A 12,414-nucleotide genomic window follows, 5' to 3' on the forward strand; every position below is an offset into this window, starting at 1 on the left:
AGGGCCCTCTCTCAGACACCGCCTTCTAGAAAGATTACACATACTGACTGCTTTGCACATGGAATCGCTCTTCCCGTCTCCGAAGTGGCACACCCAGGGACCCCGTCCTCCTGTTAGCTTGGCGAGAGAAGCTACCACGGCAGGGATGGCAGGTCTCTCCATTGCTGCGTGAAACCCTGGGCATTTCATTCTGTCACCATATAGCAACCTGGCATCATGATTTGCTAGCGGGTCGCAGGGACTGGAATGTAGGCTGTGTCCAGTTTGGGCTGTTAAGTCATACAAGGCATTGATAGGTCCCAGGGCCGGCATTTAAATATAATGGACACTTTTCCAGAATCCCCCCAAATAGTGGTACCATTAATAAGAGATAGAGAAGGAAAACTGGAGGTGTGGGCCGCTGTGCATAAGGTGGCTCATGTAAAACGTGGAGGAAAAGAAGATGGAGGATACACTTATGGCAGAACCCAGCAGACAGCAGGGACCCGTGTGGTTTTGGGTTTGGAAACCTGGTAACTGAAAGCAGGGACAATGGGAAGCAGTTTTATGCTTTTGTGAGTGAGTCTTTTTTTTTTTTTTTTTTTTTTTTTATTTTCGAGACAGGGTTTCTCTGTAGCTTTGGAGCCTGTCCAGGCTAACCTTGAACTCACAGAGATCTGCCTGCCTCTGCCTCCCAAGTGCTGGAATTAAAGGCGTGTGTCTTGAACTCCAAGTGAGAGTTACTGATTCGAAGGGGAAGCTAGTCCTAGCTGGCCTGGGGACAGAGATGGAAAGAGGGACAGTGGCTTCCCCAGGAAGAAATGCTGAGAGGCCGTAAGACCTGGCTTCACTAGAGAGAGGACTCATGAGGAAAAGCCTCCATTTTCCTCCAGCAGGCCCAGAGGACATCTACGGTGGATGTCGTCAGGTCCTACACACCTGAGAGGCGGTCACTTAGAACAGTCTAAGTGCAGTAGAGAGGAGGAGGCAGATATTACAAGTGCTTTTCCGTATTAAGTGGAAAGTTTTCTCAATGCAAAAATCCAGGCTGCTGTGGATATAGATGGGCCAGCCACTTGCTCAGAATTCAAATTCTTGTTCCCTACTTGTTTATTGGCACCAGCTCCCATGGTATAATAGTTAATGCTTTGGACTCTGAATCCAGCGATCGGAGTTCGTGTCCCGGTGAAACCTGTTCTTCGAGGAAGAAACCTGACCAGTCAGTCATCCTCATCCAATCAGACCATGAAACTCAAAATAAACGGGTTATCCATGCATGCTTCAGCATTTCCGGGGGCATGTTTCACCTCCCTTCACCTGCCTATTGGGCCTCCCACAGCAAAGCCTATAACTTTCTCAAATCTTGGTGTGTTGTCCTGTGATATCAACTCCATAAGAACATTCAGCTGTGATTGCTGAGAGAACAGCTTCAGCTGCAGCCTTGGGTCACAAGGGGCAACAAGCTCTTTCCCAGGCTGCAATGCTGTCTAGAGTATTAATGTGCATGTATTTGCATGTGCTCATGTGTGTGAGAGAGTGTGAGTATGTATGTAAGTGTGCAGGAATGTGTCTGCATGCGTGTATACACATGTGTCTAAGGCCTAAGGGAGTAGCCAGCTCAGCAAGACACACCATGACTCACCCACTCTGTGTGTCATTCACGAGGAACAGCATAGCCAGGGACCAGAGGAGACGGCTGGGCTGAGTGGCAACCAACACATAGGTGACAAGACTGCTCACTCACAGGGAGTTGGATGACTCAGAAATAGCCTAATAATCACCAGTAACTGGTGTTCGCAGCGAGGTACTCAGGGAGCAGGCGTGGGCTGTTAGGGATTTATTGGACTGGATGTACAAGTGTGTATGTGTACAGACACAAACTACATAGAGACTGGCAGTCTATGGATGGACATACCCCTCCTCCCACTAGCAACAGCAAACCTAGGTTTTGTTAGCTTGTTTCTCAACACAGTGGCCCAAGCAAAATGCATATCCAGGAGCCAGGAGCCAGGAGCCAGGAGAGATGGTGGAGATTAGTATAGAATTTCTTCCTAGCTCAGCAGCCTTACCTGATTCTGGGGTAGGCTAGCAGGCCTCGGAGGCCTTACGAAGGGTCTCTCACAAGTCAGATCTGGGCATCCAGAGCAAGCTGAAATGAACGCTGATGATGACTGACGTGAACAGAACCAAATAGGAATGCATGAGTCCACACAGGAGTGAGTGACATAAAGGCTAGGGAGAAGAGGAAGCTTTCCCTAGCGTGGGCAGCAAGGAAGTGGCTGGAGAGTGGGATTAGGAAATCGCTCAGTGATGCTTTTAGTCTGTCGAGCATTGCCCAGGCAGGCAGAATCAAGAAAAGTGACACACTAGTCTCATCTGAGGATAGGAGCTGCCACCACCAGCGACAGGACAGATAGCCTTACAAGGACACTGGGGACACGACTCAGTTGGTAAAGCGCTGGCTGTACAACCATGAGGATCTGAGTTCAGTGCCCCCAGCATCCATGTAAAAGTCAGGCACGGCAGTGCCTATCTGCAATCCCAGGGCTGGGGAAGCAGAGGCAGGCGAGCTAGTGGAACTAGCAAGCTCTGAACTCCATGAGAAACGGAAAAAGTGGAGAACAGAGGGAAACACCTCACAACAGGCTCCGCACACATCTAAGCACACATGCAAACTAAACGCCCCCTTGGGCTTCTCAACACCGTGCACAGTGTGGGACTCAGCACTGTCCTCCGTGAGGTCCCTCAGGAGAATGGAGCCAATGTCTACCTGAGGAAACACCAGACCAACTCAAATAGGGGAAACATTCCATAGAGTGATGAGCTTGGAATCTTTAAGAATTTCAGGAGCTTCTAAGACCAGGAAAACCCGAGGCAGTATTCCATATACAAGGGACAAGGAACACCTAACTCCAGGAGGTTCCAGACCCGGGTGAGTCCATGCATCACATGAATGTGCCTGTGGCCGAGTGGTGGCCTGCCAGGGCTTCGCTGTGATTAGGAATGTCTGTCTTCAAGTGTTTTAGGAGCATGTAACTTGTGCCCAAATAGGGATGGCAAGGGAGAAGGTAATGGTATTTATTTACTATAAGGTCCTGATGAAGGATATTCGGCATCTGTATGGTCTGCTGACGGTCCCCTTTGTAGCTACCAACCCAGCTTACATCCACTGAGCACATCTGGCCCCACACAGCTGCCAATTCTGCCTGCCCTGGCTGCCAAGTCTAACCAAAAGGCTAGGCTAGCTGGTGATGTGCAGTGACCGCTTTGTTGAAGGGGCAAAGGGTATCCCAGGATCAAAAAACTTCACCTAAGGACACAGTAGGCGGGTTTTGTGTGAGGACTGAGCCTACCTTTCTGTTGGTCAGTGGACCCTCCTGTTCTCCTCCCTGCCTCTCAGACAGAACCAGGGTTCAGCTGTGCAAGGTGGGTTTCCTTAGAACCTGCTGGGGCCTGTACAACAGGAAGTTGCAGGGCCTGAGCCGAGCCCAGGATGACAGGAAAGCGGCTCCAGGAAGTACCACTCCCATGTTCCTGGAAGCAGAGTCACATCTCTGGTTTCAGCTACAGGTTCTGCCGGCCCGTCTTGAGGCCACTTCTGTGGGCCTCCTTCCACGTGGCTAGCCTGATTCCTCTAACCATGGGAAAAATCTTCCCGACTCTTCCTGCTATGCCAACGACCTCCCCGTCGGCAGTATCTGACCCCGAAGCTCGGTGATGCTAGGTCTCTAGCCCCATATCCCTGGCTGTAGCAGCTTGGGCTGCTGGGATCTCCTGACCAGGAGGGCACAGGAAGGCTCACTGGATGACTCACTTGACAGCTAGTCCAAGTGCCAAGGCTGTTTGCATACAGCGTTTGAAAGAGTCTGTTTCAATAGCCCAAGAGTTTAGCCAGCAGCCTCCGACTTCCCTAGCAGGCTGTCTTACTCTAGACAAGCGCCTAACATTTTAGAACCTTAAATTGCTGGCATTTTCTCTAAGGGTTCCAAACAGGGAAAGGAAAACCAGCTAGGTGGGGGGCAATGTGTGCCTAGCTACTAATACTGCAGGGCTCAAGGGAGGCAGGGGAGCCCAGGGCAGAGGAACTAGGATGGCTCTCAGTCGGTGGAGAAAAGATACAGCCAGAGTTCTGTAATAACACCTGCCTAAAGAGGAACCACGGGAGCAGGGGGCTTTCAACCATGAGGACCCCAAGTTCTATGTCCAGAAACCACATTTTAAAACAAAACAAAACAAAATAAGAAGTCAAGCAGGGCTGGGGAGGAGGTGGGTTGGAGGCAGAGACAGGCGGATGGCTCTCTGTCCAGTCAGCCTAGCTTACTTGGCAATTTTCACGCCAATGGGAGAGAAAAATGGTGTCTGAGGAACGAACTCAGGGCTGCAGCCTGACAGCCACCCAGGTGCCTGCACCTGCACGCACTGCCCTCGGGGGGGCGCCCTCAACGCTTCGCTCCTTATTCAATAGTTAATCATCATTTAATGATTTAAATATTGAATCCTATATTTAATCACCCTCAGGAGGTGCCTCTGATGTCCATAGTTTATCCCATTGTACAGAGGGCAGGTTCAGGCCTGGGGACAGGAAGACATTACACAAGTTCTCACAGGGCCAGGTGTAGCGGTGGAGTCTCCAGGAAAGCAGCCTGGGTCAGAGGATTTTGTGATGTATCCCATGACCTTCAGGGCAGCTCAGGAAAGGACCAGAGTGCCCCTGCACATCACAGCCTGACTGCCACACAGCGACAAACCAGCAATGCCTGGGAGAAAAATGGGGCCAAAATGTGTGGTGGGGGTGAGGTGTGGCACTGTGCCCATGGAGATTTGCTGTGCGTTCATGAAGGGGACAAAAGTTACAGGTGTGCAAAGGGAAGGACATGAGGACAGATGTAGACAGGGAGAAAGTAGAAGGAAAGAGAAGAGAGCGGAGTCATATTCAGGCCCGGGGGTGGGAGTGGGGGGCACCGAGGCAATAATTAATAACAGTGGACATGGGCAGAGAAGTCAGGACACACTGAAATTTCACTACATTGACACTTGGGGCACGGACTGGGGACAGCTCTGAGAAGTCTTCAGAAGCTAGAGGAAGAGTAACATGGAGAGGACCAGCCCACAAGGCTTCCTGGGGAGCATGCACATCCCACATCAAGGAAGGGGAAGACTGGCTTAATTTCCCAGGCTCCATGGTCTGCGCGGTGTGACCCAGGAGTGTGTCAGTCAAACGCTAGTCTCAGTTCTTGGCACCCCACCCCTTCCTCCAGGAAGTGTCTGTGTGGCAGCCCGAGCACCAGGCTTTGTCTGTCTCTCCCTGGTGGGGCCTCTCTCAAGGCTGCTACTCTACAGCAGGACAGGCATTGTGCTGACCCAGAGAGGGAGGATCACAGGGCAGTAATGTCTAACCAATGAGAAGCTGCTGATTCGGTGAATGGGTCTCACGGTTCAGGGAGCACCAGAGCCACCACGGCCAACTAGAGCCCAGACCGCCAGAGTTGCCATAGGTGCCCGTGTCTGAGGTCTGGAGCAGGCCAAAGACTGCACTCTCACAATCTCCCAGGGCTGCTTGGAGTCAGTGTAGACTCTTGGTCATTCCATTTACTCTCTGTGGATGCTGGGGGAAGGCCTATGCCGGCTCTGCTTATGCTGTCTAAAAGCTATGAGGAGCTAGGAAAGGGGAAGCCTGGGAGGGAACCTGACTCTCCTTGACTCTTATGTTAAGTGTCTCCTCACACAGTAGGACACAGGGACATGCCAGAGGAGGCGCATCAGCCTCCTTCGCTGTACATCAGGAAGGGGAGGACCTGTCACGTGCTACAGTTGGAGATTCGGGTCGGGATGGCCTTGGACAAGGATTCTGTCCCCCAACACCCACGAGACTCCCACATTTGCTCTGTCTAGAAGCAAAGACTTACACATTCTGGGGAACACATGAACGGTCTTGTGGGTGATGCACAGGCTAACCAGGCCACATACTCATGGCTGTCCAAGAGAGGTCAGGTACAACACTAACCTTGGCTCTGAAAGTTTGCAGAATCACAAGCCGTGGGCATGTCTTCCCTGTCTACACTTGATTGTGCTTTGCTGGGCTCCCTTCCCTGGAAGAGCCTTTGCAGTAGCACAGTTTCTGCCTAGATGTGCGGACAGATGGGGGCTTAAGCTAAGTTCACGTACTCAGCAACCTCCATGGAAGGCAGTGCATTTTCTCGTGATGGCTGCGGCTCCTGGAAGGACAGTGACTTCAGTAGAGTTTTCCATTGGGGACTTAGAGCTCGGTGCTGCATCCCCTCCCTGGCCACTACCTCCCCAGCCTTGGGATATGGCTTCTCTACAGGCAGGGCTTTAAAAGAGGTGACTGAGATGAAGCAAGCTCACTAAAGGTGGTTCATCAGGTTGGAGTTCTTAGGAGCTTGGGACATAAGATAAGGGTACAGAGGATGGTGAACAAGGCAAAGGAAATGATGCTCTCTGGCTCAGGAGGAGCCAGCCGCTAGTGCCTCCATCCCAGGCCTCCAGTGTGAGCCACAGTGAGCTCCAAAGAAATAGTACCTCCTCCAAGAGAGGGGTGCCCCACCCTAGGGCATCCACACCCATGAGCAACACTGTTAACCCCTACCTTAGCTGGGTACTATAGATAGGAAGCAGGCAGGAAACCAGAGAAAGACCCCAGCCCTCTAGCTATGGAGGCCACAGTGGCCACAAAGCCCCACTGGACGGGGCCACGCCTCCTGCTCTCACTCCCAGTGTCTCACGGGTCAAAGACCCTACAACGACATAGGTGGGTGGGATGGCTCAGTGAGTGAAGGTTGCCAAGTCTGATGATCTGACTTGAGACCTGTATGGTCGAATGAGAGAACTGATTCCTACAAGGTGTCCTGTGACCTCCACACGCATGAAATAATTTATTAATGTAATTAAAAACAGTACAGGAGCTGCCCAGTGCAGCCTGAGGCAGCACAGAACACTACTGTGCTTCAGCATTATTCTTCCCCTTCTGCTTAGCACACACCACTACTGTGCTTCCGTGTTAATCTTCCCCTTCCTCTCAGCACAGGCCACTACTGTGCTTCCGTGTTCATCTTCCCCTTCTCCAGCGAGAACCCAAGGCTCATCCTACTTTATGATTTCCTGGGTGTGAGAGCGCAGGTGCACAGAGATCCAGATCTTAGGGCATGGGAGAAGACGTGGTTCCTGGAGATTACTGCTCCGTGCCAGCCATCTTGATTTACCTTCAGGTTGCACTACACAGAAGTCTAAGGGGGCAAAGATCTGTGCTCAACTTGGGGCTGGGCGGCTCTGCTCGTGCAGGGTTCGACTTCCCGTCGCCTACCATTCCCGTGACTGTGACCACCCTCCCTCTGGGGTCTCTGCACGTGCCACGTAGGTGCGATACTAGGAAGCAGTCAGAACCTATGACAAGGCCACTGAGATGGCTGAGGGGGTCAAGGCACCTGTCACTCACCTGATGACCAGAGTTCAATCCCCCAGGTCCCATGTGGTGAAAGGAAAGAATCAGTTCCCGAAAGTTCCTATATGTGTCATGGCATGCATGGCCCCTGCCCACTAACCACCTTTTTAAAGAAACTGAGGCTGGTGAGATGCCTCAGTGGGTAAAGACCCCTGTGCTGCAAGCTTGGGACCCTTATAAAGATGGAACCAGCCCTGCAAAATTGTCCTCTGACCTCTATGTCTGCGCTGTGCCCATAGCCACAGTAACCAATAAAATAATCTTGTAAAAGCCCTGACAATGGGAGGCAGGAAAACACTCTCCTCTGTGCATAGGGATCCTGCACTTTTCTTCCATACCCAGTTCCAGGAATCAGGCAGCCAGTTCCGCTCTGGTACCAAACATAACTACCTTGAGCCGAGCCCCTTTCCTGAGCCACTCACTCCCCACAGTCCTTCTGGTATTGACCCAAAGTCATCTCTGTCAGGAATCACTGGGAGTTGGGAACCCCAAGAATAGCAGCCTGCATTCCCCAAACCATCCTCTTCCCACTGGCACCCCATGCAACAGACTGGGGGCCAGATAGCGCCCCCACTGACAGTCACCTCATCCAGTTACTGCAACCCTTAGCCCTTGACCCTGCCAGGGTTACTGGCCAAGGCCCAGTTCGTTCCAGTTAGGAGGTCCCTGGATGTACTTTCTGCCGGCTCTCATTTTGATTGGTCATTGTCAGGGTAAGAGGAGCCCTTAAACACTTAAGTCTTCTGTAAGCCAGGCTGCTCTGAGCATGAGACACACATCATCTGGGGGATGGCCTTGTTTACACTGAGAGTGCTCAGGACCCCCAACCTCCAGCTTTACACCCCCCCAGACACACACCCAATACTTCACTGTTATAGATCCTGACTTCATAGCTCAGAGTCTTGGCTTCTTTACGCTTCAGGACAAGACTTGTGGCATTAGGACGAGACAAATTCCATGGTGTCATCTTCATATTGATTCTCCAGAACCTTCGGTTTCCTGAGAACTTACTAGTTTGAATCTGTTCCAGCGATTGGCCTGATAAGCACAGACCTGGTGGCACCAGTGACAACAGTCTCAACACACCCCCTTAACAGGAGAATGGGGACACCGCCTATCTCAGCTGGTGACTCTCAAGTGTAAACTACGAAGGCAAAGGCGAGAGGGGCAGCCAGCTGCAAGCAGGTGCTTGGCATGAATCGTGTCTTTGTGCACAGTTCCCTGCCTGCCACCAGCAAGGAGCCCTGGAGTGAGTTATAAAGCACAGCAGGCCGCAGAGAAGAGACACCATCTCTACAATCCAGATGTTCCTCATCTGCAAGCAGTCAAGCCGGTTCTGCAGCGGTTGGTCACAGCCTCCTTGCCGCCAGGTGTCATGGACTTAAGACAGCTCACCTTAAACTAGCCAGCTTCTGCATATCTACACATCCCATTCTGCACACACATTCTTGGCACGAGCGTGCTCAAAAACTCCAGACTCTGAGCCCAGAAACAATAGCATCAGAGGAAGTGTCACAAAACTAGGAAATTCCCGAGCAGGTTCGTGTGTTTGTGTGTGTGTGTGTGTGTGTGTGTGTGTGTGTGTGTGTGTATGTGTGTACACCCTTTTTACTTTGAGCCATTTCAACTAAAGAAATCATCCTCTGTTTTCTGCTCTCAGAGGCAGGGCAGGGTCTCATGTAGCCCAGGCTTTCCTTGAATTGTCTATGAAGCCAGGGATGACTCTGAATGTAGATCCTCCTGTTTCCACCTCTGGAACGCCGGGGCGATAGGTACGCACTACATCTGGCTGGAGATCTTCCTACTACTGTGGGAGGGCAGCCTGGGGGAGCCCCTAGTTACCACCCCTGTCCCCTAAAAGCAGTGTCATCCCTTCCCGTGGAGGGGGACCGAGTCTCCACTTCTTCCACAGAATTGCAGAGGTACGGCAGGAGTCATAAGCCCCCACTCCCAGGATAATTGACAGCTGTTCTAAGTCTGCCTTCTGTCACCTGCACGGTGCAGTCTGTCTGCTGTGCAACAAGGAGCCCTGTGGAAAGGACCACGTGCCAGAAAACAGGCCTGCCACAGCCGAAGTGCTTAGAAATGGGTGCTCCAGGGGAGGCCCCAGCCTTGCACACAATGTGACCACCACCTCGTGTGGGAACCTGAGCTAGGAGCACTCGGCTGCACAAACCGAAGGGCCTGGTGCAAGCCTGGGGACGAAGCGTTATTCATCCAGGGATGGAGAAACAGCAGCCATTGAGCATTGTGAGCTAGGCCTTGGTCTGTTTCAGACCTGGTTAAGAAGCAGCTTGGATCTTCATACTGACAAGCCTGTAGCCACAGCTGAGCTGTGAACTTGTGGCTCCTCGGATTGGCCGGTGGGATGTGAGCATGGATTGACGTCACACCTCAGTGTGAATTGTTGAAGATGGCAAGGGGTAGAGGATGCAATTCTTTCCTCTAACGTGCCCACGGATTGGTGGATTTTGAGGGATATGGGTCAATCTCAGGCTAAGACTATATGTGTATAAGCTGTGGTGGAAGACAGAACCCAGGGCCTTGCACGTGCTAGACAAGTTCAGGTCTTTTTATCTTTTTAATTAGTCTTTATTTTTTAATGCAGATAGGTGCTTTGTCTCTGGATGTGTGTCTGTGCACCACGTGCCTGGAGTGACCCCAGAGCTCAGAAGAGTGCACGGATCCCTGGAGCCAGAATTACAGACGCCTGTGAGCTGCATGTGGGTCCGGGAATTGAACTCGGGTCCCTTGGAAACACAACCAGTGCTCTGAACTGAGAAACCATCTCTCAAGCCTGCGTGTCAGGTCTTAAACATGCAAATCTGTGTTTGTTTGTTTTGCTGACTCTCTAGAGCCTGACATTTTTATGAATATGTGCACAACTACCAAGTCCCGACTTAAAAATTGTTCAAAGGTCTCCACTGCTACAAACAGAAAGGCCAGATTCTTTCAGACAAGACTCCTGGGGGTCACCTGTGTAGCCTGACCTTCTCCTCATGCTGGGAACGCTGCCCAGCTCACTCATCTTTCCACTCCTGTTAATCTCAGACATGGCTCCCTCCCAGCTCCCACACTCAGCAGTGAAGGTCAACTCTGCCCTGCTTCCGCCCACCACGACGGGTGCCTAAGGGTGGAGAGCGCGCGTGCATTTTCCTCAGCCCTGGCCAGCACACAGCAGGTGCTGGAGTCTGGGTTGAATGACAAGGTGCCCACTGCACGTACCCATCGACTGGCACCCAGGCCTGGATCTGGAGAACCCAGAAGGGTGACAAGGTCAGTAGCCAGGATGGCAGGACGAGTGGGAGTCACACCCACCTCAGGAGCAGCCTCGAGGGCAGAGATGGCACCTGGCCTTCCCAGAAACAGGAATTTCTAGTCAAATGTTCGCCTACTGAGCAGGACATCAGAGAGAAGCTTTGTCGAGCATCAAAACCAAGAGTCTTTCAAACACTGTGGTCAGGTGGTCACCCTGGAGACACAGCAAGAAAAGAGCTAGCTTCCCAGTTAGGGCGCAGAGCTTCAATTCTGCCTCCACACCTGTAACTGGACAAGGTCCCCATTGCCATCTCAGCCTCTTGTCCCCTTCCAGTCTCTTTGACTTTCTTCTTCAGCACATCTGGGTAAAAAAGACCAGCAATTAAACATCTCTTCCACTCTCTCATCTGCCAGTCTCCTCAGTTCCCTTTTGTGAATTTGTGAACACCTTGACCCTCAGCACTGGTCAAGATGTCCAGTCAATATTCAACAAGAACCAAACGGCGCCCGCCTGGCACACTGGCCCTCTTCTGCTCCAAAATTGCCATTAAGTTCATCTGGAGGCCAAAGACCTAGGAGGGGACCCAGCCGGTTCTCGGGACTGATTCCTCTCACGGCTTGTGTGTGCTGGGAAGCCCACCAGCACCTGAGACACAGCACACACCAAGTCAGGACAATCGCAGAAATAACACCAAAGCAGACAAAACTTCCTTTCCAAAGCATCTTGGCCGGGGACAGAGTTCCAAGCCCGACAGAAAGCAGTGTCTCCTCTGGCCTTCTTCCCTTACCTCATTCCCAGGGACTGGTTTTAGTGTGCTGTTTTGTTCCTTGGGGTACTGAGGATGAAAGTCAGGGCCTTACGCATGGACCCACCACTGTGTTCCACTGTCCCAAGATCCTGACTAGGCACCCTTATTGCATGCACACCCTGTGTTTGCAAGATCAGCTTTGGAGACAGCACACCTGCAACAGGTGGCCTTTGCTGAGAGGTGTCAGTATTGCTAACCTCCCCGTAAGTCATCACGTGCCCAGGCTCCCTCACCACCATTGTGCTGTGGAGAACACGACCAGGTGAGGAACACACCTGCAGACAGGTCGCCTTTGAGCAACTTAGGGGAACGAAGTCCACCTGTCTCAGAGCATCTCCATGCAGGTTACTCCAAACCCACACCTGCGTACTCTCAAACTTCCCCATGACAGCCAGCTACGCATCAGGCGTACTCAGGGATACCCAGCCGTGTGCAAAACATCAAAAGATAGAAAAAAAAAAAAACAGAAAAGGACAGAAGGAAGCAAAGCCATCTGTGTCAACAAACTCACGCCAAACCCCTTGTTAACAACGCATTATAAACATGTAAGGACACACTTGGCATTAGCAAAGGATTATGGTACACCGCTAACCCACAAGGCTGCAGACAAACATGGATGGGTTTGAATCCTGCCGTTCACAGCCCTAACAGCAGAATTCTTCCTCTAACACTCACGCTGTAAATAAATGCATTAATATTTAAGAACCATGCCATGGAATATTCTGACTATGGCATTCTTTGGGAAGAAATAAAATCAAAATGTTGCCAAACATTTTCTGTCATACAAAACAAATTAACCTGGAAACCCCGCCCCCCCCCACACACAAATGACAAGACCGTATTTGGGGGGGGGGTTGTTACCCAGGGTCAAGCATGGGAGTTCTAGGTATGCCATGGGCTTCCAGACCT

At 51.6% G+C, this 12,414-nt stretch overlaps 1 protein-coding gene across 2 annotated transcripts in view; it reads right to left on the reverse strand.

The window, feature by feature from the left end:
- The window catches only part of Atp2c2 (ATPase secretory pathway Ca2+ transporting 2), a 58,038-nt gene that overhangs the window by 44,583 nt on the left and 1,041 nt on the right, over nt 1-12,414 (reverse strand). The gene's annotated exons all lie outside the window — the stretch shown is intronic.

The sequence above is a fragment of the Microtus oregoni genome, unplaced genomic scaffold (genome assembly GCF_018167655.1).
Source record: "Microtus oregoni isolate MIOR12 unplaced genomic scaffold, Mior012 000004F_ref0000308, whole genome shotgun sequence".
Classification (NCBI taxonomy): domain Eukaryota; kingdom Metazoa; phylum Chordata; class Mammalia; order Rodentia; family Cricetidae; genus Microtus; species Microtus oregoni.